At 40.4% G+C, this 26,260-nt stretch overlaps 1 pseudogene; it reads right to left on the reverse strand.

The window, feature by feature from the left end:
• Window positions 1-17,273: 17,273 nt before the first annotated feature.
• Window positions 17,274-22,348, reverse strand: LOC147420535 (uncharacterized; annotated as a pseudogene).
• Between the last annotated feature and the right edge of the window lie 3,912 nt (window positions 22,349-26,260).

Raw genomic sequence — 26,260 nt, forward strand, 5'->3', positions numbered from 1 at the left:
CCTCCCAACATATATACACATCAAAAAATCATTTTTTGACATTTTTTTAAACCTACAAACACTAAAAGTCCACTTTTTCAAAAAAAAATCCCCCAAAAAAAAAAAACCTTTGTTCTCTCCTCCTCCTTCCTCCTCTCTCCCTCTCCTCTCCCTCCCTACCCCCTTCTCTCCTCCTCCTCCCCTCTCTCTCCCTCTCCCCCCTCTGCCCCCTTCTCTCCTCCCATGTTCCCCTCCTCTCCCTCCCTACCCCCTTCTCTCCTCCTCCTCCCCTCTCTCTCCCTCTCCCTCTCCCCCTCTGCCCCCTTCTCTCCTCCCATGTTCCTCCCTCTCCCTCCCCCCTCTTTCTTTTCATTCTTTGCTTCCTCATGCAACAACTGCCATGGTGCTCACGGACATCACAAATCGTATCCCTCCACCACCATGTACTCCGCACAACAAAAGTGTACATATTGCTTGTCCGCGGTGTTTGCACCGAAGGCCGCACGTGAGGGTGAGCAGAGGTCATCCCAAGATCGTCATACTATCGGTGAGACGAATGTGTATGGTTCTTCAATATCTTGGGAGGGGAGAAGTAGGCTTGTTAGGCTATTGCAATTGGTTGTGTATGGGTGCAGGTGCTTCTTTGCATTCGTGGATGCACGAATGTCAAGCTCTTCAGCTCAAAACAGTGGCATTACAAGGAACAGTGGGTGCAGGTTAGAGAGGTCAAGTGTCACCACTTTTCCTCTAAAACAGCCTTCTTTGTTACATCTTACAGGTAGGTGCTTCAAATCCATCCTTATTAGAGGTGGGTAATCTCATCCTAATGCAAGAATGGCTCAAGGAACTAGCATAACATGAAGCTTTTACGGTGGCACAAAGCTCTCCTCGAGCAATGTGGCTCCCACTACACCAAAAATCACTATGCTAACATGGAGAGATCCCTAGTAGGACAATACAACAACTTTTCATCAGCAGCACACCCTTTCCTGACATGAGGGCACCCCCACCAGAGATATTTTTATATGATAGGTCATCCAATGAGCATACCATGTCATGGAATGGATGTAAGAACTATGACCGCACTACCCCTTGGAAGTTGTTCGCGAATGTATGTTTATCAAAGTTAATGAGAAGAAGTTTGGACTTTTTTGTTTGTTGATGTGTAAGAGCACTCTTGGTCTACCATATTTTAGATTGTTTGATAAGTTAAATAAGATTTGTATCATTTTTTTTTTGTAAGATTGTACATGAGAAGACATGATAAAGTACAAGAGATCTTGACGGAATAAACCTCAATGAGATTCCTACCATGCACTTGTGACACCATACCTCTCCTTGAACCCTTTGACTTCTATCGTTGTGGGGAGTCCAATGGGGGGCTATTTTCAAATTTTTAGCATAACTTTTTTTTGAAGGAAATTTTGGTTATTCTAAAGTTTATACACAGTCTAGGAGTTCATTCTGATTGTTTTCCTTCAGTTTCAAATTTTGACCGAGTACACTCCTTGGAAGCCACTTTTGAAGGTGTTAGGGCGAGATTTTGGGAAAGTTTTGTATGTAGGAAATACAGTCCTTAACACAATAAAAAACAATGGTTCTTTGAGTATTTTCAGATTCCATGGTTTTAATGCTCGTTGGAGCCCGTAGATTAAGAAAAAAGTAAAAAATGTATGTTTTACATCATTTTTAAATAAATTGTCAACTTGCACATTGATTTTTGGAGAATGCGAGCAAGATATGATTTTTTCTCATCACATGATGGTCGAAGAACGCGATGAGATGAACAAATTCATGTGAGACAAGCCCAGATAGATTCAGAGCCGATTGAAATCTAGAAGCTATTGAAAATAACAGAAAAGTTCAACACTTTTATAAAATAAAAATTAAAAAAACACTTGAATCATGGCCATGCATCAAAAATATGCTCACACGGTGAAGGAGGTGCTTCAAAGCTATGGAAATCAGTATAAAATGCAAGCAATAGCGTTGGAGGCTATTCAAGAAGTTGTAGAGGCTCACATCATTTCAGATGACTTTGCACTGAGAAAATGATTAAGAGTTGTGTCTACTGTCTCCATAGTGATTTGGCTTTTCGGTTTATCCATGTGTTTTAAGTTAAGTGGTTTTGGCCATGAAGAGTTAAATTTAAATCAAATATTAACATTTTTGCCATCCTAAGGGGCAAACAAAGCTAGAAAATGCAAAAAAAAGGGTGGCCACAAGGGCGCGCAGATGGCCCATCCAGCAGTTTTGGATGGCTCATCTGCGCGCCCTTGTGGCCACCCTTTTTTTTGCATTTTCTAGCTTTTTTTGCCCCTTAGGATAGCAAAAATCTTAATAGCTGATGAAACCAGATGTTTATGTAGCATGAGACTAAATTTTTATATTGTCCAATGTGATTTGGCCTTTTGGTGCAGGGAACTAGTAAGTTGAGTTGAAGGAAGGCATAATGTGCTTGAAAAGTTAAATTTTACATTCATCTCACCTTTTCCAAGGTCCTGGAGTGCAACAATAGCCTAATTATGCAAAAAAAAGGGTGGCCACAAGGGCGCGCAGATGGTCCATCCAACAGTTTTGGATGGCTCACCTGCGCGCCCTTGTGGCCACCCTTTTTTTTGCATTATATGGCCTTGTCTGCCCCTTATAATAGCAAGAATGTTAATATTTGATGAAACCAGATGTTTATGCAGCATGAGACTAGATTTTTATACTGTCCAATGTGATTTGCCCTTTTGGTGCAGGGAACTAGTAAGTTGAGTTGAAGGAAGGCATAATGTGCTTGAAAAGTTCAAATAGAGTTCATCTCATCTTTTCCAGGGTTCTGGAGTGCAGCAATAGCCTAATTATGCAAAAAAAGGGTGGCCACAAGGGCCCACATATGGCCCATCCAGCAGTTTTGGATGGCTCACTACGCGCGCTTGTGGCCACCCCTTTTTTTGCATTATATGGCCTTGTCTGCACCCCAGGATACCAATTCTTTTTTAGATTAAGTGAAAGAAAATCTTTATGCAACATGACAGTACAAATTCCACTTCTTTTCACTCAGATGTAATTAGAGCTCCCCCCCCTCCCCCCCCCCTTTCTTTGTGTTCAAAGGTCCGGAGCATTCACTATGTAAAATTTTCCTATATCACGTGCGTTCACTAGAATGGATTAAAAGTACCCCTTATAGGCCTTATCTACACATGTTTCTGCAACTTTACAAGAATATAAAATCCCTTCTGTTGAACACATGTGCTATGTTACATATACTTTAGTGAACTCCCCATGTCAACGGCCTCACAAATCCTGTGCACTAAACATTAAACACTAGAAATCGACCAAACAAGGAGCCAATTTTTACTTCCTTGTGTCCACCTACTGTTCTTGTGAAACATTGCTAATGATATATATTCAACATCCCCAAATGAGGACATCTTGACAAAGTTTATGATCCACTTTAATAAGAATAACCATTAATGATTAAACTAAAATCAAAATATTGCTTGAATTTCTTCAAGGTGGAGTGATTAAGACTTGCGACTTGAATCATCGTACAGGCAAATCAAAATATCCATAAAAGTAAACAATATTTCTCAGATCTATATGAAACTTCAGTAATCTAAATTAAATACTCTCACTCAATGTGACACCATTTAACAAAAAAACATATTTATATTGCATTTATAGAGGAATCCAGCCTCATGAAAAATAATTACAAATGGAGACAATGTTGTTGTTGTTAGGCTTATCTTACAAGTATTTGTCTTCCTCATCTAGAGATTCATATACACTTGAGTATTTGTGTGTCTATGACACTAGGGAAGATAGTAGTACTATATGGATGGCTTCTATGAGAGCTCCTAGAGAGTCCCTATTGGTTCAAGATTCTAAAAAACACCTACTATTCTTGTCAAATCTTTTAACATGGTAGTGAAAGGTTCCTCAAGGAACAAAAATAGAGTGATTTCCATCTCTGCACATGGTTGCTTGCTCATGTCCTCTTAAAACAAGTTGAATCTGTAAGTAAACAAAAGATTATGTGAGCACAAAGTTATAAAGTACAAAATGATATCATTCCAATTATCTAATGACAATTATACGAAGAATAAATTACAAGAAAAATCTTTGACGACTCTCCATAGATAACACAACTTACTTACATTGTGAGACTCAAATCACATGCTACACAACTATAGATGGCGCACCAAAGTCATCAACAAAATAGCACCACCCAGTGTTATGAGGTGTGAAGCCTAAACACTGAAATCCATAAAGAGGTTAATTCTCTCCAGCATGATAAACTTAAAGATGGAGATGATGTTAAGCTCTGAATGTAAGCTACAAGGGTAGTTTTCTTACCATTCTATCTTTATGTTGGAGATGAACCCTTGCAATGCCCACGCGATATTCACACCTCCTATTGTTGTGGTATGCAACTCATGTGAGCTCATACTTTTGCCACCTTCGGGAGTAGAGGTTTCCATGTAGTGTGAGTGAATGAAAGTAGGAGTAGAATCTTGTTTCATGTTGTAATGGAGATGAGAGAAGGGAGAGGAGCTAGCTTAGTGTGAAACTATGTGGTGGGTAAGTGGAAGAGATGGAGGAGGAGCTTGCTTGGTGCTACAATGGAGGTGGGAGAAAGCTAGCAGAGAGATAATGATGGACTATAGGGGGTGCATGTGGTTGTTGCAGCAATGGAGAGCTTGGAAAAAGGTTTGTAGAGAGAGAAAAACACTTTTTAGCTATAGAATAGGTTTGGAAAGACTTTGGAGGGTGAAAATGATGTTTTGATTTGTTTTTTTTAAAAATCAATTTTTTGGAATTTTTTAGTGCATGTTTTTAACTTTTGAAGGTCAAAAATACTTTTTTGACCATGAAATAGGTTTGGGGACCTTTTAAGGAGGGAAAACTTGAAATTTGAATTTTTTTGAAAATTTGAATTTTTTTGAAAATTTGAAATTTTTAGTGTATTTTTAAATCCGGGCCAAAAAGTGGGGGAAAAGAGGTCAAAGTGGTCGCCCCCCCCCCCCCCCCCTCTTTCCCCTAGCCACCTCCCTTACCTTCTCACTAGGTAAGAGACAATTAAGAGGTGTAAGGCTACCTTGTCCCCCTACTTTTTTGAGGGTATAGAGTGTGTCCACCACCCTCTTCCTATTGGCTGACCTCTAATTAACCTTAATCCCAAAGGGCCCCTAGAGGGTTCATATTTTTCCTAATGTGTTGTAAGCATCCAAGTGTGACCTTAAAGCACATTTTAAAGAGATCTCTCCTGCAGACATTACCCAGAAAGAGCCTTCCATTTGGCCATTAGCACAATGGATAGTTGTATGTAAAACACCGGTAACATAAGATGTTTGCCCATTCACGCCCTTCACTTTGATGTTGGATTGGGTTAGGACAGACCTTCCCAATTGATTCCAAGCATCAAAGGATATGAGGTTATGGCCAGCACCTGTATCAATTAAAGCATTATAAAGTACTTTACCGGTGGGGCCACACAATTCGATTTGGGTGTGTAGAGGTGGGGGACAAGTAAGGTCAGTGGATTCACAAGTGAATACATCATAGGTCCACACATTTGCTTGGCGTTTTGCTTTATTTTTTTCCTCTCGTTCTTTAACCTCTTTGATGGCATCCTGGATGCGTTTCAGCTCTTCTTTAGCAGCTTGCTTATCGCGAGCTACTTGGATAGTCTCAATGGTTAAGGGATTGTAGTATCGCTTGAACTTACTACCATTGAGGAATCCTACGGTTTCAATACCATCTAATGTTTCTATCCGTATAGTACCTTGGGGGGGTTTCTCACACACTTTGAATGGACCCATGCCGGTGTATTTAAGTTTTCGTTTTTTGTCTCATACACCAAACAAGAGTACCATATCACCCTCATGAATGTTTTTATCTTTTAATTGCCGATCGGACCATTGTTTTCTGTTGGGGTATAAAGCCCAATGTGGTCGCCCAGGTAAGTGGGCGGGCCACCAGGTATGTACACATATTCTTTTGTAAAAACCTAATAAGAACTCACTATGCTCTACACATTACAGTAGAGCGAGTTCACCATATCTTCGTGCTCTTCTTCTCGCACTCTCTCTCGCCTCGCACTTCCGCTCGTACTCCTTCAACTGGTATCAGAGCTCCGATCGAGGCTCGGGGCAGCACTGCAGGAGGCTAGAGTCACCAACTCAGATTGGAGTGAAATTCGACAGGCGAAGACACGGCCCCAAATCTCGTGGGCGATCCCGATGGGCTCGGTGTTGTCAGAATTTCATTCTGAGGTCATCTCGGCTACCGTTCGGCTTCGACAAAGGTCTGCGCAGGCCATTTTCGACTACGTGGTCTCGACGGGTGCAGATCTGACTCTGCAAATTTGGGTTTTTTCGGCCTACGACTGTAGGTGCTGAGGATATCGACACTCCCAGAGTGTTGATTTGTGGCTGTCTACACATCGAAGGACGGCTCACAGTTCTTGGAGGCGTGTCACATACGACACGGGCGCATCTACACACAGACTATAGACGACATCCACTAGTTCATCAGGTAGCTTGTGTTTGCTGCTTGATATTCCAGATTTCATCCTGACATTGCAGGTACTTCCACATGGGATGTATTGTCAGAGATGATGTATGTCTGTTGAGGGTTTGCTGGCTGTGAGTCACGCAGCAAACAACCGCCGCAGCGGTTACAGCATACAGTGTGAAATTTGTGGATGTATGACTTTGTGGGAAGTCTATGTACTGTCAGATTTACTGCAGCCTTTTTTGAGGGTCAAGTGAGGTTTTATTGAGCTGGGGGATTCTCGAATGTTGAGATCCTTTCGGTGATACAGGTCTTGGAGCGATCCCTCAAGCACCCTTAGATAGGCATCTAGGATGTATTGACTGTGAGTTAGACAATTGGGATTGCATCTTTGCTTTACTGCTGTTGAGGCATTGTCACAGTCTATGCTTACAGGACAGTGAGAGACAGTACAGGTGTAGGACAGGTTTACCCGCAGCTTACAGTGTCAGAGAGACAGTGTTTTTGAGCTGTTTTTTGGTCTGTTTTTGAGTACACCAGAGCTATTTTACAAAAGAGACTCTGCCAAAATTTATGCAGAATCTGAAGCTTTCTTGGTTCATTTGACAGGTTGATATTGGTTCAGAGGTCAGTTTACAGGGGAAACTCTGCCGAATTTTTCCCAGAAAAGTAAACTACTGTGAAGCGTAGCTATGGCTGGATCACAGGACACTGCTCTTTACCATATCAAGAAGCTGGATGTAACCAATTTCCCATTGTGGAAGAAGCAGATTTGGCACGTGTTGGTACAAAAGAAGCAGATAAAACCTATAAAGCTCAAGGGGATAAAACCAGAAGATATGGACGAAGATGAATGGAGCGAAATGGATGAACTGGCACTTTCTACCATTATGCTGACTTTGGCAGAAAGCGTTTACTTCAATGTAGCAGACGAGATGTCGGCTTATCAAGCATGGTTAAAGCTGAGTGATCTTTATGAGAAGCAAAGTGCAGCTTCACAGGTATACTGGCTTAAGAAGCTTGTTGACTTGAAGATGAAAGAAGGGACACCTATGTCCAATCATCTGAATGAATTCAACACAATCTACAGTCAGTTGTCAGCTCAAGGTGTCAAGTTTGATGAACCTGTTAGAGCTATGTTCCTGTTGATCACATTGCCGGAAAGTTGGGACACTTTTCGCATAGCTTTGAGTAATTCTGCACCTCCAGATGGTTTGAACATAGCAGGTGTAGAAGGAAGTCTGCTTACTGAAGAAACCAATAGAAAGACAATGGACAAAGGCAAAGGAACAGCCTTAGTTGTCAGGGGAAGGACCAAAGAAAAGTACAAAGGTGGAAAGAGGAATCAGTCTCGTAGCAAGTCCCGCAATGCTAAAGGCAAGAGTGACATAGAATGCTACCATTGTGGCAAGAAGGGTCACATGAAAAGAGACTGCAGAGAATGGAAAGCAGAAAAAGGCAAAGAGAAAGCTGAAGACCATGGTGAGAAGAACAAGTCCTCAGTGAAGATTCAAGAAATAAATGTGACAAACATTGTTGCAGAGGATGACAGTCTAGTGTCAGGAGACATCTACTTCTTGAAGAATACAATGGACTCAGCTCTTCTTACAGCATCTGATGGAAATGCACTGAGTGACTGGATTATAGACTCAGGGGCATCACTTCATGTGTCTCCAAACAAGGAGTGGTTTACCTCTTATGTGACCACTAAAGATCATGTTCGGCTAGGCAATGGGCAGACATGTGAGATCTTAGGTGTTGGAGATGTTCAATTGAAGTTTCAGAATGGCTCTTCTTTCACGCTGAAGAATGTGAGACATGTTCCTGCAATTACAAAGAGCTTGATCAGCACAGGTTTACTTGATGATACTGGCTGCGTCACCACTTTTGGACAGAACATGTGGAAGATATCCAAGGGTTCTATGACAGTAGCACATGGAGTAAAGTCTGTAGGACTTTACATGATTTATGTATCAAATGTCTCTAAAAATGTAATCAATGTAACCGAGCAGCCGAACGTTTCTTTGTGGCATAGCCGGTTAGGACATATGTCCAAGAAGGGAATGGAAATCTTGTCTCGTTCTGGTTATTTGCCTGGCTTTTCATTTAATGATTTTGAATTCTGTGAACATTGTCTGTATGGTAAGCAAACACAACAGCCACATAAGCATAGAAGCAGTAGAAGAGATACACAATTGGCACTTGTTCATAGTGATTTGTGTGGACCTATGCCTAACCTATCTCTAGGGGGAGCTTCTTCCTTTATGACATTTATAGATGACTACTCGAGGAAAGTATGGGTTTACTTTCTCAAGCACAAGGATGAAGTGTTTAGTGTTTTCAAAATGTTTGTGACACTTGTGGAGAATCAGAGTGGCAAGAAGCTTAAATGCTTACGCACTGACAATGGTGGAGAGTATGTTTCAAAGGCCTTTCAGGACTTTTGTGAGTCAAAAGGTATAAAATGTGAACTTACTGCTCCTTAAAATCCTCCTCAAAATGGTGTTGCTGAGAGGATGAATAGGACCATACAAGAGAAGGTCAGAAGTATGTTGTCTAATGCACAACTGCCAAATGGGTTTTGGGCTGAAGCTGTATCAACAGCTGTTTATCTTGTAAATAGATCTCCTAGCAAGGTTTTGCAGAAGGATTCAGTGCCAGAGATGGTATGGTCAGGCAAAATGCCCTCATACAAGCATCTCAAAGTCTTTGGCTGTGAGGCATATACTCACGTTCCAAAGGAATTTAGGAACAAACTTGAGCCAACGAGTAGAAAGTGCATCTTTCTAGGTTGTGGTAATTCTGGTGAGATGGGGTACAGACTTTGGGATCCCGAATCCAGAAAGGTTGTCCGTAGCAATGATGTTCACTTTAATGAATCCAAATATCATTCTAAACCAGAGAGGGTTGAGGAGATTAGAAGAGTTGTCTTCCAAGAAGATGGACCTGCACGTGCAAGACAAAATGTCAGGGCTCAAGAGGAGCAAGGACAGGATAGAGTGGAACCATAGGTTGTGGCTGAGCCTGAGCCACCTATTGTGTGTAGATCATGACGTATCACGCGACCTCCTGATAGGTTTGTTCCATCTATGAACTATGTCATGTTGACTGATTGCAATGAGCCTTCATGTTACAAGGAAGCAGTGCAAATGAAGGACTCCGGGAATTGGCAATTGGCCATGCAATCAGAGATGACAGCTCTGCATAAAAACAAGACATGGAAGCTAGTTAAATTACCACAGGGCAAAAAGGCTCTACCTTGTAAATGGGTTTACAGGTATAAGATCACCGCTCATGATAGTCAGCCAAAGTACAAAGCAAGGCTTGTTTCCAAGGGCTTTAAGCAAGAACAAGGCATTGACTTTGATGAAGTCTTCTCTCCGGTGGTCAAGATGACTACATTGAGATGCTTTCTTGCATTGGTTGCCATATTAGATTTGGTGTTGCACCAAATGGATGTCAAGACAGCATTCTTGCATGGTGATTTAGATGTGGAAATTTACATGCAGCAGCCAGAAGGGTTTGTTGAGAAAGGCAAGGAAGATTGGGTATGCCAGTTGTTAAAGAGTCTTTATGGCTTAAAACAATCACCGAGGGCATGGTACCATAAATTCCACAAGTTTATGCTTTCTCAAGGCTACAAACATAGTGAGTTCGATCATTGTCTATATACAAAGAAGGCTAAGGATGGTAGTTGGCTGATCCTTATTTTGTATGTGGATGACATGTTGATTGCTGGCAAGCACTTGGAAGAAATTTCAGCTTTGAAGTCAAAGATGGAAAAATCGTTTGACATGAAAGACATGGGTGAGGCAAGTCATATACTTGGTATGCGCATTGAGAGAGACAGATCAAAGAAGTTGATTTGGTTATCTCAAACAGAGTATATTGACAAGGTTTTGCAACGTTTCAATATGGAGAAGGGAAAGGCACTGAGTGTTCCATTGCCACCATATGTGAAACTTAGCAAGCAAGATTGTCATGTGTCTGAGGAAGAACAGGCTGAAATGGATAAGATTCCATATGCGTCTGCAGTGGGTAGTTTGATGTATGCAATGATTGCTACTCGCCCAAACATTGCATTTGCAGTGGGAGTAGTAAGTCGATACATGTCAAACCCAGGCAAGAAACATTGGGAGGCAGTGAAAGGAATATTGAGATACCTGAAAGCTACAAAGAGTATGCGTATATGCTATGGGAGTCAGGAGCTAAGTGTAAAGGGTTTTACAGACTCAGATTATGCAGGTGACTTAGACAACCGAAGGTCTACGTCAGGGTATGTCTTTACATTGGCTGGTGGAGCAGTATCATGGCGTTCTATATTACAAGATTTTGTTACTCAGTCTACTACAGAGGCTGAATATGTTGCAGCATCAGAGGCATGCAAAGAATCAATTTGGATTAATCGACTAGTAACAGATTTGGGAATCAAAGAAGAGATGCCTGTGTTATATTGTGATAGTCAAAGTGCTATACAATTGGCTCGCAATCCAGTTTATCACTCAAAGACAAAGCATGTGGATGTGAAGTATCATTTCATTAGGGAAATGCTCGAGGATAAGAAACTTCATCTTGTCAAAGTTCACACCACAGAAAATCATGTTGATCTACTTACAAAAGGACTTCCCTCAGAGAGCTTTGCGCATTTTCGCAAGCAGTTAGGTGTAGGGTAGTACATCACTTCTCTACATCTCTTGTATATTAGCTTGTATAGTAGCTTCTCTCACACTTAAAGTACCACATTGGACTTTAAGTGGGAGGTTGTTGGGGTATAAAGCCCAATGTGGTCGCCCAGGTAAGTGGGCGGGCCACCAGGTATGTACACATATTCTTTTGTAAAAACCTAATAAGAACTCACTATGCTCTACACATTACAGTAGAGCGAGTTCACAATATCGTCATGCTCTTCTTCTCGTACTCTCTCTCGCATCGCACTTCCGCTCGTACTCCTTCATTTTCTACGTTGTTTTTCTTTGATCAGCCCTTGCAATTCGATGTGTCGTTCCTCATCTAGATTCTCTAGAATACGGATGTGATTTGAAAGCTCATGTCCATCCCATTTCTCAGTAACCGCTACCCTCAAACTAGGGACTGGAAATTCCCATGGCATTACAGCGTCTAGTCCATACACAAGCTTGAATGGAGTGCATCCAGTAGCCACCTTGTATGATGTCTGTTATGCCCATAAGGCTGCAGTCAGTTTTAAGTCCCAATCACTACATGTGACGCTCACAGTCTTTGTGAGGATGGATACTAAGATTTTGTTAGTGCTTTCGGCTTGGCCATTAGCACGAGGGTAGTAGGGTGTGGATTTCCTATGCGAGATCATGAATTTTGCAGTTAAGATCTCTATTGTTTCGTTTAAGAAATGTGAATCTCTATCGCTCATAATCTCAAGTGGGAAACCAAAATGTGTGATTATGTTTTCATATATGAAGTGTGCAGTGGCTAAGGCATCACCTTTTCTTACTGCTTTAGCTTTAGCCCATTTAGTAACATAATCCGTTCCAGTGATAATATATCTAACCTGAGATCCACGTGCTGCTGGAATAATAGGCCCAATAAAATCAAATCCCCATTTTTCAAATGGTTTGTTTACTGCTACGGGGTGCAGGGGCATAAAGTCTTGTTTCCTTGGCTTGGAGCATCTTTGACACTCATCACAACCACGTACAAATAGTGCACAATCTTTGAATAAGGTAGGCCACCAATAGACTGTTAGCATAATCTTGCGTGCTCTGATGTCAACTGCAAAATTTCCACCTACAACTCCTTGATGGGCCTCTTCCATAATATGCAAGGTCTCATCTTCCCTAGGACAACGCCTAAGAATATCGTCCTTGTCTCTCTTGTATAGTTTCCCGGAAATAAGTAGGTAGTCAGCACTTTCTTTAATGATTTGTCTAGCTTTCTGTGTTCCTAAATTACGGATATTTGTGAGTCCATGAGCTAGGACATCTACAATATGTTCACTCCATTGAGGTATCGAGTCCACTAGGAATAGGGTAGCATCAGCTAGATCATCATCTATTCCAATTGGTGGTTCACCATTGGGTATTCTCGATATGTGATCTGCCATGAGATGTTTCTTTTCAGGGTGAACTACAATAGTAAAGTCAAAGTCTAGTAGAATCAACATCCATCGTGTTATTCTACCTGTGGCGCAAGGTTTATTGACAAGGTAGAGCAATGCTTGATGATCTACGAGGAATATGAATTGATTTTCTAATAGGTAGTGTTGGGAGGTGGAAGTTCTAAGATCAGTTTGACTTTCCTTTCATCCATTGATATCCCATTTCGTGACACAATATGACCTAGGATCACACCGTGCTTTACCCAAAATTGACATTTATGGGGATTCAAGGATATGCGATAATAGAAACACTTCTCAAAGACTTTTCGTAGGCACTCAAGGTGCTCTTTCCAAGATGAATGTACACACAAGTCATCCGGGAATATTTCTAAGAATAGCCTTAAAAATTCTCTGAATGCGTGATTCATTAGTCTTTGAAATGTGGTTGGGGCATTTGTCAAACCAAATGGCATTCGCCTGAATGCCAACACTCCATATTCAGTGATGAACGCAGTTTTTGGCTGGTCTCCCTCAGCGATAGTTATTTGATTATAACCGGAATAACCATCCAAGAAACTATACTCTTCTTTGCCCGCCACTCTCTCAAGTACATGCTCGCTAAAAGGTAGAGGGTAGTGGTCACGGCAAGTTTCAGCATTGACTTTCTTGAGATCAATGCAAACTCTGAGTTTTCAATTCTTCTTAGGGACCACCACGATGGGCAATACCCATTTCGGATGTTCAATCTCGTAGATGAATCCACATTCAATGAGCTTATTGATCTCTTCTTGGATTTGTGAAGCATACTTAGGGTTCATTGGGTACGGCCTTTGATATACTGGTTTGGCATCAGGCTTCATAGGTATTGTATGCTCATAGACCTCAGGGGGAACACCTTGCATGTCCTTGTATGTCCATGCAAAACAATCCCTGAACTCTCAAAGTAGTGTTAGTAATTCTTGCTCTTCTAGATGGGAAAGGTTCGTAGTGTTGAAAACAGGCTTTGGATCCTCACCTTCGTCAGCCAAGTCGACTTCCTTGACTTCGGTTGGGCCATCATATCCAGTGGTATTCCCCTCATATGGCTTTCTTTGAGCTTTGTCAAAGACTAGGTGCCGATCCCCAATAGTAAAAGATTTAAATCTATCGGGTGCAGGGTATAAATCTGTTTTAAGACCTTGGCTTTGTTCTCTCTTATCTCTCTCTTGGCTTGTTTTTCGGCTTGGACAGCCTCACGATTCTTTCTCCTACGTGATGCCTTAATTGATTTGGATTCCTTTTGTACCTCAAATTTTTTTAGATCAATGTGGGGAGGTTTACAATGCATTAAGTGTTGCAATTGTTCTCCCCAATCGTCTACCATTTTTCGGTTTTCATCGAAGGCACCCACGTCTTGAAGCCATTGGACTGAGGTAATACAATCCTCCAACTTTTGAATGCGTCGTGCAATAGTCCTTTTGTCCTTGCGAAACTTCTTGAAGGATTTTCTACTTCTAGATGGTGCCCTTGTATATTCTTATTCGGAACTATTGGGACTAGGTTCGAGACTAGAATCAGAATCATTTGATTCTTTTGTGTCATTGAAATGTGCTACCGATAGTATGTTTAAGGGAATGGCCTCTGGAATTGGGATTCCATCGACAGTCACACGTGTGAATCCTTGTTTTCCCCATACATCCACTATGGCCAACAATTGATTCCAATCATCGTCAAATGGTGGTCTGTAGTCTATGGTGTAATCCTTATGCTCAGGGTCAGTCTCTTTTTTGCAAATTTTGCAATAGTTAAGAGACGTGGTAGCATCTGAGTCCGAAAACACTATGGTGTCAGAATTCTCATGGAAGAATCCATGGGCCAGTGGATGTGATTTTATAGTCTTAAGATCTACTCGCACATGCTCATCATTGAGGGTCAAATAGACATGATTATGAGACCAATCATGAACCATGTTATATTCTCGCATGAATGACCTTCCCAGAATCATTTCATAGGAACCTGGCTTATCATTAAAGTCCATAACAATAAACGTATGATATACATAATTATCTAGGACCTTCATTTTGAAATTTTTGAGCAAGCCTAGGGCTTTAACTAGGCTCCCATTAGCTAACTTGACAGTAAGATTGGCTACTTCCATAGATGAGCATGCCAGCATCATTTGGTGATGATGCTTACACCAGCTCCACTATCAAGCACAGCTAAAATGGTATTACCCTTATAGATAATTGGCAATACTGTATTAGAATCATCGCCCTCAAAGTAATCACCAAGCATGTTGACACGAAGTCGAAACAAAAGTGTCCTTCTTTGGCACATTTTCAGGAGATCGACTCATGCATCGTCTGCTTTGGGGTTGTGTGATCTAGAGGCACTTCTTGAAGAGCTTCTAGGTTAACAGCAAGCTCATCATTTAGGAAAGATCGTAGGGTTTTTGCCAATTCCGGATCCACTTTAAGCTTGACTAACATAGTGGTGGTGATAGGCATGCCTAAGAAACTGATGAGTTTCTAGGCATTCAATTGAGTACCTATCACACTTTGCCCTTCAGATGGGGTTTGGGGTGGATATGGCATATCCCATGGTTCTTACAAATCATCCTCAAAACTTAGATCCTCTATCACCATGTGGTGGGTAGTTTCGGGTTTGTGGGATTTGGGATTCCGGCTCTCTCGACTCTATGTTCTTCTTGTTTTGCTCAGGGTTAGGATGTTTGAACATGTCTTGATACCATTTCTCAAATTGAGCCTCATGTTCTTCTTCTAATTTTTCGAAGATCATGCTAGGTACTTGTAGGGGTTTTCCTGTTTGAATAGGCTTACTTATTGTGGTGGGAAGCTTCCAAACATTGCGAATAGGTTTTGGTGTGGGTTCCATAGCCGCTTGAGCTTCTTGGACTAACTCAATAGCTTGTTGGAGCTTATGAATCTCCTGTCCCGACACTGGATAGACACCAGATTTATTGGGCTTGGTTTTCTTAGGCAAGTCTACCATATTAGTTTTGTTTGTCACCTGTACTTGATTGTGATTTGATTCAATTGACGATGAGCCATCCGAATCATCACTTGCATTTTGTATGGTGACAGGATCTGAGGTGGTACCCACAACTTTCTTTTTTAATTTTTTGGTTTTCTATTTTGTCTCTTGTTTGAGGTTGTGCTCTTGATGTCTATTTTGTTTTCTGCAGCCACAATTGGATCAATTTTGTCTTGCAATCTTGTCAGAGCATTGAGATTGGGATTTTGCTTGGGTCTCTCACTCTGGATAAGCCTACTCATCATATTTAGGGGTGTTATTAGTGAGGCTTTGGGTGGTTTGTGTGGACATTGTGGAATTAGAAGAGTTATGCCACAGTCACACTGCAGGTAGCCTTAGGCAGATGGGGGTTAACTGTAGGTACATAATGATTTGGCTTGTATGGACAATCTGCCACCTTATGGTTTTCACCACAGCTATAGCACTGCAGGGGTTTCTTATCAGGGCATTCACTGCATTTATGAGGTCCTCCACATCCATAACATTGAAGGGGTGGTTGTCGTCCTTGGTTATTCATGGGTTGCCCCCTTCCTAAAGCAGTGACCTGATAGACTAGTTTTGGTCCCTCAGGGTCATTGACATAATATTCAGGATAAATCTCGTATTCCTCATCACCTTCAGCTGGACTATAGTCTTCCTCTAACTCTTCCTCAGCTACTACTTGATTGATTGGCACTATTCTTGGCTGAGGGGGTAACACTGGTGGGGGGTATGGTGTGTAAGGACGGTAAGGTCGAGTTGGGACATAAGGTCTTGGAGCTTGAACTAGAACGATGGTTATAGACTGGGATGTAGCGACACGGGGAGCAGGTAAAGCTAGCGGTGCTACTGGTGGTCTAGGGGCGTATTGATAAGATGGGCGAAATCTATGATTATAACCCTCATATCCATATCTATTGCCTTGATATCCCGGATTGAAGTACTTTGGGCGAAGTGTGGGGCATTCACTAGTAGGGTGGTCTCCATTACATGTAGAACAAAAGACTAGTTCACGAGCAGGCTCTTTACGAGGTTGGGAAGTATTGGTACGGATTAGTGTTTGTATGTAGGAAGCAACAATCTGCTCAATGGATGAGGGACTAGCCTGGTAGGGTTTGGATGATGTGGTCTCGCTAGGGATACTAGTTGTTTCTTTTATCTCTAGGTTGTCCTCTAATTCAATGACAGTTGTAACAGTGTCATCCCAGGTTGTTATCCCTCTTGTGATCAAGTTGTTTTACAATTCCGTGTGATTCATCCCATTGATGAGACGATCCAACAGTTGATCATCCCTGAACTGTTCGTGGGGTTTGCAGCGTGAGTTTAAATACTTGAGTCGGTTGATGAAGTCACGCATGGATTCACCATTGTTTCGCTCAGCCAAATGTAATTGGGATGCTAATCCCATTTAGGTCCTTGCTTCGCAAAAGCTGCTATGAACGCGGTCTTGACAGTGGCCATATTTCATTTTTCCTCCGGTTTGAGCATTCGATACCATTTTCCAGCTTTATCGTCTAAGGTAAGACTAAAAACGTTGGCTTTTCGAGACATCATTTCTCTCACTCAAAGCCTCACAAACTTGCTCAAAATCTCTAGGTGTTGCCTAGGATCTCCATCACCAAAAAACTTACTCATGAGCTTGGCAATGTCTACTGAGCGTCGGGAATCAGTTCGATTAGGGTCCCTTGCTCGAGGGGATAATTGCTCAACCATATCTCTTCCCACGGCAGCTGCTACAGCGATGGGATCGGCGGGTGCAACAGCTGGCGGTGGAGGATAATTCCGAATTCCAGCTATGGGAAAAGGTGGTGCAAATCTTGCAGTAGGTGCGGGTGCACGTGGTGGAAATCCTGGGGGTGTGCGGTGTAGAGGGGTGGTCGTAGGCGGCATGAATCCAAGTCTTGTTGTAGGCCTTGGAATATTTACATCATATATGGGTGGTCTAGGAGCGGAGCCTAGAGTGGTAGGTGGGCTAGTGGCGTAGGTGTATGTGGGCCCAGTTGGTGGCATAGGTTTGGTATTGTAATGTCCCCAGCCCGTCTACACCGAGATCGGGATGGGATCCTTGACAGGTCTAATAAAACAAGAAAAATCCAAGGAATAGACCTTTACCATTGACAATGGCTTGGGTCTATAGCCTTAGAAGAAGACCTAGTCTTGTCTCGTAGCGGAAACAGGACAATGTATTCAAACGGCCTACCAAAAAAATTCTTATTCCGGCCCTATAACTTCATCATTCAGATTATGGTTTCCTTAGCCAACGCTTTTTTCCCCCTAACATATGTGAGGGCACAGCCGTTGGTGGATTCCTCTTTCAAGTGAGAAGTTTCTAAAACGTTTTAGTGCGTGGGAATGGATAGTTACCTGACTAATCAAGTCCACCCGTCCATGATTGACACCCTTAGTCAATCCCTACTTACCACCCCGCACTCACACAAGATTCATTTATCTTATTATCCCATTGTTTTAACATTTAAAATAATGGTTTCTTTTAACGTTCCATCACAATAATTCCTTGAAGACAGCATTGAAAGCATTCTTTTAGAAAACAGACATCTTTAAACTTAAGACAGGGTACTGTCAATCAAAACATTGTCCATAATAACCATGACCAGTACTCTTCTTGTCTCAAGACCACCTAAGGGTGAAAAACGACACCCATTCCTTGTTCAAATCCGGAGTGGAATAAACCCCCACCCAAGGTTCCGGGTGCCCATACACCAAACTAGTTGCCCATACAACCGGGCAGCTCCCCTAGGATAAAAACGGTATCCTAACTTATGTAGAAACATCAAGACATGACACGTAGTAGAAACTCATCGTTCATGGGGGTAACCGACTTAACCGTGGCTAGAAAGCCAATCATTATCATCAATTTATATCAAGGAGTCGGAGGTGTCTTGAGACAAGCTGTCTTAAGGATGATCAAACATATCTTTCCTAATTCAACCAGTTTTAACCCAAACAATTATTTCCTATATTATAAACCAATGCACGTTGGAAGTTACCTTCCGTTTTTAGCCAGTTTATCCTTCTTACGTATGCAATGCTAACTTATAAAATAACTTAAACGAATTAAAGACTTAATTGAACAATGGGACACCCACCTGGGATTGATTGGCCATCTACTGCTGCGCTGGCGCCTGAAGACTCTCCTCTGTAGGCCTACCACTAGGCCCGGCTTCGTCGTCGTGCGACGCTCTAGTTCGTTTTGAAGCTACGTCCTCATCATCAGATGTAGGATTTGCTCGGGTTCTTTTTGGTATCATAACTTCTTATCCTTATAAAAAGGTCGTCTAATCATTAGGTAAATAGTTCAAAATCTAAACTTAACCTTTGTATTCAACCGTAACCCATCCAAGGTTAAATTTATAGTCTTAATTGATAAATTCTTGACCTAGTAATTTCTTATTTGTCTATATAGGCATGATAACTTTTTCCACCGCTTTCGTAAGGGTTTTCTAAGCTCTCCTAACTTTCTTATAATTTTCTATATCTTTTTCCTAATTTTCCCATCAACTTTTAAGCTAATAATCTACTTATTTTCGGCTCAATATTTATTGTATTTAATTTCTCTTAAAGATTTCATTTACTTAACTTGATATCATAGGTTTACACTTACTATAATTTTTCTAAAAACTTTTAACCACAAAGTCTATTTATTTTAATTACTCATTTGCTAAAAATGGGACTTTTGGTAAATTATAATTTCATACCCTCACTAATTAACTATGGTATAATTACCACAAGTAGACTATAATATTTTTGACTTCTGGTAATTATCTTATTATTTTCCAACTTTGTTATATAATTTCCATCTTCAATTTTCAGCTAAAATTAGGATAATTTGACTTAAATAAATACTTATACTACTTTTCTAACCTTGACATATTTATCACGGCCTCTTTATTATGTAAGCTAACTGTGATAAATAGAATGTAATCATATAGCATGATTTACTAATTTCTCCCTTGAAATTTTCACCAAAATTAGTATATTTTGACTTAGATAAATATCTATACTACTTTTCTAACCTTGAAATAATTATCACGGATTTTTTACCATATTATACAGCTTTGATAAATAGCATGTAATTATAGCACATGATTTACTAATTTCCCTCTTTAGTTTTTAGCTAGAAATAGTATAATTTGACTTATATAAATATCTATACTACTTTTCTAACCTTGGCATAATTATCACGGCCTCTTCATCCTATAATATAGCTCTGAAAAAGAGCATGTAATCATATAGCATGATTTACTAATTTCCCTCTTTAGTTTTTAGCTAGAAATAGTGTAATTTTACTTAGATAAATATCTATACTGCTTTTCTAACCTTGACATAATTGTCACGGCCTTTTTCCCCTATAATATAGCTCTGATAAATAGCATGTAATCATATAGCATGATTTACTAATTTCCCTCTTTAGTTTTTAGCTAAAAATAGTATAATTTGACTTTGATAAATATCTATACTACTTTTCTAACCTTGGAATAATTACTCACGGTCTTTTTACCCTATAATATAGCTCTGATAAATAGCATGTAGTTATAGAACATGACTTACTAATTTCCCCCTTTAATTTACCCCTAAAAACAGCGTAATTCCACTAAGATAATTAGTTAAACTAATTATCTGAGATCAGAATAATTATTAAAGATTTCATAACCTCTAATTAACCTCTAATAAATAACTCAATTCAATTTGAATCTATTTGGTAATTTCCCCTATTTAATTTGTCTAAAAATCAGAGTTTCTCTACTAAAATAATTAGCTAGACTAATTATCTGAGCTTCCCCTAATTATCATGGGTTCCTTAATACCTAATTAAACCTTGATAAATATATCACACCATTTGAATTCAATTTACTAATTTCCCTTATTTAAATTATTGAAAAAACAGAGTAATTCTGCTTAAGTAATTAGCTAGATTTATTTTCTGAGCTTCTCCTAATTATCACGGATTTTTGAACACTTAACTAACCATTGGTAAATATATCACAACATTTCAAATCCATTTACTAATTTCCCCTATTTAAATTACTCACAAAACAGAGTATTTCTGCTAACTTAATTAGCTAGATTCATTTTCTGAGCTTCTCCTAATTATAAAGAGTTCTTGAACACCTAATCAACTACTGATAAATATATTACAACATTTAAAATCCATTTACTAATTTCCCCTATTTAAATTACTCAAAAAATAGAGTATTTCTTCTAAATTAATTAGATAGATTAATTTTCTGAGCTTCTCTGAATTATCACGGGTTCTTGAACACCTAATTAAGCACTGATAAATATATCACAACATTTGAATTCCATTTACTAATTTCCCCTATTTAAATTACTCAAAAAATAGAGTATTTTTGCTAAATTAATTAGCTAGATTAATTTTCTGAGATTTTCCTAATTATCACCAGTTCTTGAACACCTAATTAACTACTGATAAATATATCACAACATTTGAAATCCATTTACTAATTTCCCCTATTAAAATTGCTCAAAAAATAGAGTAATTATGTCTAATTAATTAGGAAAACTTCTCAGAAAATTATAGGATAATTTTCCTAGATTAATAACTGTCTAATGCATCTCTGATAATTACTTCAACTTAATCTAATCTTAATTAATATATTTACCATTAATTCATGGTTAATTTGGGTAATTTCAGCCCTATTATAATAGGATAATTAATTAGCTTAGTATTACTAAGCTTAATTCTAATAATCAGCAGATAGTAATTAATTTAAGAGAGGTTTGAGGAGCATACATAGGCCTAATCTTTGATTTATTAACAAATATCTTAATCTAACCTTGCTAATTAAGAAAGACTAGACTAATTACCGTTTAGGTTAGTCAATTAGAGATTAATCTCTAATGATTTCTGTGTAGCGGTCTCTCTAGATGAGAGAGAGTGTGTCAAGGCTCCGAGTCTGTGTAAAATGTGAAGCTAGGGGTCCTATTTATAGTTTTCTGGCACTCATAAGCTCTCACCGGCTGAAAAAGGCAGTTGCTTGAAGTTCAAGCAGCCCCCAGCAAGTCAAAAAACGCCCCCTGGTGCTAAATGAGTACCTGGCAGGTCAGTGATGACCCTCCCATTACGTGCCAGCTTTTAAAATGTCAATTTTGCTGTAATTTGACCTATTTTTGCTTAATTGGTAAATATCTTGTAAATATATGGGAGACCTTTAATAAAGTATATGCTTAAATGATTACTGCAACCCTTCGATTTTACCTATTTTACTTAATTCACAGTGTAAAATTTCAGGGGTCATAACTATTCCAGTTTTTATCGGAATTCAATTCTGAAAATTTCTAGCCCGGGGTTTGTTGTGCTTAAGATTCCAAAAAAACCAATATTTTCCATGGTCGTACAATCTACATTGCTTTTTCAATAATCATATCAGTTTGATTAAGCTTTATACAACCTTTAAGGTTTCAGAAACTGGAAACCTTACAGGTATGTTCAGTGAGAGTAACGGGAATAAATTATCTAGTACTGGGAATAGTAGTTGCTTGGGATGGATGCAAGACCGTCTCCTCATAAGGGGTGTAGCTCATGGGGATGGATCCTCCATCCACCAGCGTGGTAGAGGTAGAAGCAGTGAGGTGAGGTTCCTCAGGATAACCAGGAGAGACTGTCATTGGAGGATCCTTCCTACTTTTCAGTGGGGTCTCCATTTCTTCCAAGGTCGGGCCACGGGACTCGCTTGTTTGGACAAACAAGATAGGACCTTCGCAAGGATAGTTCATTCCCAATTTCGTGCGTTCTTGCATTATGATTTTATTTAGACAGTCCCCAAGTATCTGCTTATATATCGGATATGTGGTGGCAACTACCGTATGTTCCCTTAACCCCTCCCATGACACTAGGTAGGTGTATTTTGTGACCTTATCATGGAGAGCTTGAGTCTTGACATCGTACTCCCAATTGATAGTTTGAAAAACTCTCACATCGATAGGTGCGGTGCTCTCAACCTTAGCCTTGCCCTTGTCAGCGATGATTTTAGCTTTATCCTGGCGCTCAATCAATCTTTGTTGACCTCGTAAGGTGGCTTCTGCTTCGAATTGGCGAGCTAATCTGAGAGCTTCCTCGATTTGATGTATCTCTTCATGAGTCATGCCATTACAGTCAGAATTGCCTCTTCTTCTATGGCTTGTGAGGGTACTATGATCTCCACATGGGGAGGTTCGCTTGGGGGCTCCATAAGCGAAGTATGAGCTAACTTCCTCATCTGCCAGTGGTTCGTGGGAGGCATTGGTATTTGTGTTACCTAAGCCGATGAAGTTGGAGAATCTATCCAATAGACTTGCACTATTACTAGGAGCCTCGACCCTTGGGTTATCCCCTTCTTCGTAGGCACTCATGGTACCGCTAGAGAGTGAGGATTCGCTAAAGATTCTACGAAGGTTAGTAGTTGCATCAGAGCGAGACTCTGCCGATGGACCTGTCCCAATACTAGGAATTGATCACAGAACGTTTGAAGCACTCTCTTTAGGAGGTTCAATGATGCATCCAGATCTCAAGTTCATAGGCCTCTAATTGTGTTCATGGGTTGGGTTAGGCTTTTGTGTAGTCCAAGAAGGATTTCCTGGGTATGGTTGGTTACACAGGACAAAATGGGGGTAATTTCTGGATAGCTTTCTATATCGTACACAACTTGTCCGCATACAATAGATGGTATGGGATTCCCAACTCCAATTCGAAAAGATTTGACTCTTATCTATGGCGATTGTAAGGTTGGAGATACGAGTGGTAAATCCTACGAAGATAGGAAGATGTGAGCCTTGCTCGTGGAGTGGATTGCACTCACACTTGCACTACCTGTGTACTTCACAGAACTCTCTACACATGAGATGATTCAGGAGTGGGGTAGCCCTTATTGAGTCTTTTCTTCTTGGTTTTGGATGGGGGGAGACAGAGTTTCGCTAGGGATATCTAGTATTGTCAATGGTCGAAAGCGGTTCTTACGGGCTATTTGACAAATAGTCCTCCCATGGCATTGGTAACTCGCGTACACGTAGGAATCCCAACACCAATGTGTGTGGATTTGTCTTTTCTCAATGGATATTAGGGTGCTATGAGAGATTTTGGGCACGTGGTAGTAGAGTGTGGTGCGACGTTGAAGGTGAAGAGGTCTACACTCGCACGTCACTGTCGATGTTTCTCACAACAACGAACCTTGCACATGAGTTCAATAGGTTTTCCCTCTCGTTTATCTCTTCGTAAGCGACGAGTGGAAAGCCTAAAGAGTTTAGATGTTTAAGTTTGAGACACAGGCACGGACGCGGGAGAGTGTGTGTGTGTATGGGTACCTAAGTACAAGTCCCCTTAGGAGGTGTGAATCCTTCACACCTCCTAAGGGATAAAAGAGACTGGTGAAAACATAAGAGAAAAAGAGAGAAAGGGAAAGAGAGAGAGAGAGAGAGAGAGAGAGAGAGAGAAAGAAAAGAAACAAGGGGAAGGGAGAGAAAGGGAAGATGAAAAAGAAAATAAGATACGGAAAGAGAGAGAAAATATAATAGAGATAATAAATAATAATAAAATTAAAATTAAATAAATAAAATAAAAAATACAAGATACAAAAATGACAAAAAATAATAATAATAATTATAAGGATATAGTGAAAAAAGAGGAAGAGAGAGATTAATAGAGAGAAAGGGTGTGTGTGTGTCTGTGGGTGAGCGAGAGAGGTGGAGAGAAAAATAATAATAAATAATAAAATAAAAATTACAATTACAATTAAAATTATAAAATTAAATAAAAATATATAAAAATTTAACAAAAAGGGCTAGAAAATTTATGGTAGATTACACAAGTGTTCCCGGGTGGGGAGAGGGCGTGGAACAAGCATCAGCGAAACTAGAAAATCACTGCGAGCAGGCAGCGGAGCGTCCCGAACGCGTTCTCGACGCTACGGGCAAGCACTCGGAGGGGGTTTTTCGGTGCTTAATGGTGCCAAAATTAAGAATGGCAAGGGTAAAAGGAATAGACAACCACCACGGATGTTTTTGATTCTTAAAAAAATTTCGAGCGCCCAAACAGGCGGCCGAACACAGGCGGGCAGCCACTATTGTGAAACGGGTAAGTTGGGTATCAACTCATCCGGTTCAATGAGTAGACTACTAATCTATCACTAACAAGTAAAAAATTCAAACTATGCGCGCGTAAAACGCGATTTTCAGCCGTTCACGCGTAGACGTAAAGCGGTGGACACCTAGTTTCAGGCGTGTATAACTTGAGCATATGGGGTCGGATCGCGGAGCTGTTTTGTAGGCGTATTCTTCTCATACCCTACTTCACTCCTGCTAATCCTTGCCCTTATTGGATTGCCGAATCACTCGTTCTCATACGGTCTACTTGGGTGCCGGCAAAGGCGTCCCGGGAGCCAAAAATGACCGTCCCGGACTCCGATCGGACCCGAATCGCACCAGAATGAGATGAGATGGTTCAGCTAAGTTCTAAACACTCTATTGGATATGTTTATGAAGTCTTATCTCAATTGGATCTAATTTGAGTACCTAGAAGCGGATTTACGTTTGCTTTTTTGGAAAAAGCGTCAAAAATGGACGCCTACATGCGTAGATGAAGCGTTACCGCTTGCTCCGAGCATCAAATTAGATCTTGATCGTCACTTGGTGTAGCTTAAGACTAAGGCTATGCACCCCAATCATTGCTACCCAAACGGTGACGCTCGTTTGTGTGCTATAGCAGATCTAGACTCTCTTTTATCTACAAAAATCTACCATTTCTTTAACCTCTTCCCGGAATGAGTAGTTAAGGACCCAAACGACAACGTATAAGGTCATATGAATATCATACGGACATCTACACAACTCCCCCAAGCTCTCTCATCAAACGGATATGCGTTTGGACATACCATTGATGAGTTAGAGCTCGATTAGTGAACGTGCGTTCACTAATTATCCAAAAAATTCAGATTTGGAAGTCATCTTTCATCCTACCTACACCTCCGCCAATCCGTGATATACAAACAAAGCTCTATTCATATCTTCTTAACATGTTCTTTAAGCCTATCTATTCACCTCGGTCATCACCTCTACCGATTGAGTATAGCGGGCCGCCGAAAAGTGGTCTCGAAGAGGGGAAAAACCTGTGTTTTTCCCCTCTTGCAAGGAAACAAGCGTTATGCACGCACCATAACCATAATTTTCAGCATTCTAACATTCTCTAATCATAACCATAACATTTCCACATCATATTCAATACATTCCACATACTTTCAACCTATGTACACATGTTTTTTCACTTCATATGCATTAGCCCTAATGCAGCATTAGTGTATATACACATGCATATACGCTAATGCACTTACATTAGCGCATATGCATGTGCATTAGTGCATATGCACTTGCATATATGCTAATGCACTTGCATATGCACTAATGCAGATGCATTAGTGCATATACGCATGCATATGTGCTAATGCACTTGCATTAGCGCATATGCACATATAATAGTCCTAATGCATGTGCATTAGTGCATATGCATATGCATATGTGCTAATGCACTTGCATTAGCGCGCATATACATGTGTATTAGTGCATAACGGCTTGCATATACACATGCATTAGTGCATATGCATATGCACTAATGCAAGTGCATTAGCTCATACGCATATGCACTAATGCATGTGCATATGCGCTAATGCACTTGCATATGTGCTA

This window comes from Adiantum capillus-veneris, chromosome 28 (assembly GCF_014529385.1).
Source record: "Adiantum capillus-veneris isolate H3 chromosome 28, ASM1452938v2, whole genome shotgun sequence".
Classification (NCBI taxonomy): domain Eukaryota; kingdom Viridiplantae; phylum Streptophyta; class Polypodiopsida; order Polypodiales; family Pteridaceae; genus Adiantum; species Adiantum capillus-veneris.